The 1,867-nt window shown below is 58.0% G+C and overlaps 1 long non-coding RNA gene across 1 annotated transcript in view; it reads right to left on the bottom strand.

Moving 5' to 3' along the window:
* Window positions 1-129: 129 nt before the first annotated feature.
* The window catches only part of LOC111474346, a 10,723-nt gene continuing 8,985 nt past the window's right edge, over window positions 130-1,867 (bottom strand). Inside the window, exon 2 of the long non-coding RNA XR_002715974.1 lies at window positions 130-326. This is a non-coding gene — a long non-coding RNA (uncharacterized LOC111474346). The remainder of the gene's footprint in view (window positions 327-1,867) is intronic.

Genomic DNA, 1,867 nt, shown 5'->3' with positions numbered 1-1,867 from the left:
ATGCCGCCAGATGCACGGCATCCGAGAGTGCAAGCAACCGACACACATTTCGCAACAACCCATTCAAAAGGTTTGAAGCGATATGCAAAGCGGGCTTCCAAGTTCGTCATGCACCCGACAAGGGTGCTGACAGAAAGGGACTAACAAGACTCGATGCCTACCGGTGCACGAGGTAATCTGTGCAAGAACCAACGGACTACGGTCACTCAAAATACTTTGGGACACACCAATGAGGAGGGGATGTCGCCTACAGTTTGACGCCCGAGCATCAAGCCTACAGACCCAAGCAACCAAATCGCCACTCATGCGCCGTACGCTAAAACGACCTTGGACGACGATCGACTATTCACACCCACCGCGAGCGGGGGTTCAAAATCATCATTCGAAGCCAAGCCCAAAGCGTCGTGCGCGGTCAGGCCATCAACCATCCTAGAGACGGCCCGAGTTTGAAGGAAGCATCGCAACCATCCGTGCAAAGCGAGGCTCACGTCGCACGCCCGAAGGCACTTGACACCGCCCAACCGTGCACGTTCTGCCAACACGCAACCTTCAAAACATAGGGCTGCCCCAAGGATGGCCCGACGGCGTCACCACAACGCCGCACGCTCGACGAGGCTCATGTTGGACGCCCGAAGGCACCCAACTCCACCCCACCTTGCACGCTTTGTCGTCGCTCTGACCATCCACCATCCCGAAGGCAGCACAAGTTAGAAGGCCACATTCGATGCCCAACTAGTCTCATGTCGCACGCCCAAAGGCACCCGATTACAACTAGCCGAACATGTTCTGGCACCACAGGCCTTCAAAACATAGGGCTGCCCCAAGGATGGCCCGACGGCGTCACCACAACGCCGCACGCTCGACGAGGCTCATGTTGGACGCCTGAAGGCACCCAACTCCACCCCACCTTGCACGCTTTGTCGTCGTTCCGACCATCCACCATCCCGAAGGCAGCACAAGTTAGAAGGCCACATTCCATGCTAGACTAGTCTCATGTCGCACGCCCAAAGGCACCCGATTCCAACCAGCCGAACATGTTCTGGCACCACACGCCTTCAAAACATAGGGCTGCCCCAAGGATGGCCCGACGGCGTCACCACAACGCCGCACNGGAGGCATGCCACAACGACGTCCCACACTCAACGAGGTTCATGCCGCACGCCCGAAGGCACCCAGCTCCACCCCACCTTGCATGTTTCATCATCGTACCAGCAGCCATCCACAGTCCTCACACCAGAGTTTCCCAGTCAGAAGGCAACATTGCAACGTTCCGCGCTCAACGAGGCTCATGTCGCACGCCCAAAGGCACCCGATTCCANGGCACCCGATTCCAACCAGCCGAACATGTCCTGGCACCACAGGCCTTCAAAACATAGGGCTGCCCCAAGGATGGCCCGACAGCGTCACCACAACGCCGCACGCTCGACGAGGCTCATGTTGGACGCCCGAAGGCACCCAACTCCACCCCACCTTGCACGCTTTGTCGTCGTACCGACCATTCACCATCCCGAAGGCAGCCCAAGTTAGAAGGCAACATCGCAACAGTCCCATCTCAACAAGGATCATGTTGCACGCCCGAAGGCGCGACCGACAAATACCTCGAACCCGCAAGTTTCGCCACCGCACCGCCTCCGTCAACCGCCGTCGTCCGCCATCCACCACCCCCACACCCCAAGCATATGCCCATGTGCAGCGCATATTGCTTGGGGCGTGGGGGTGGCGGAGGATATAGGGGGCGCCCCCGTGGCCAGCCCATGTAGACTAGTCACCCCCCTATATAGTACATTTTGAGGCATTTTTGGTCTGCCAGGCCTAGACACGATTTTTCTGAGTCGTCATACGGTCGAATATCTCGAGTTTTACAATG

Source organism: Cucurbita maxima, unplaced genomic scaffold (assembly GCF_002738345.1).
Source record: "Cucurbita maxima cultivar Rimu unplaced genomic scaffold, Cmax_1.0 Cma_Scf00322, whole genome shotgun sequence".
Taxonomy (NCBI): domain Eukaryota; kingdom Viridiplantae; phylum Streptophyta; class Magnoliopsida; order Cucurbitales; family Cucurbitaceae; genus Cucurbita; species Cucurbita maxima.
This window is presented reverse-complemented; position numbering and strand designations above follow the sequence as displayed.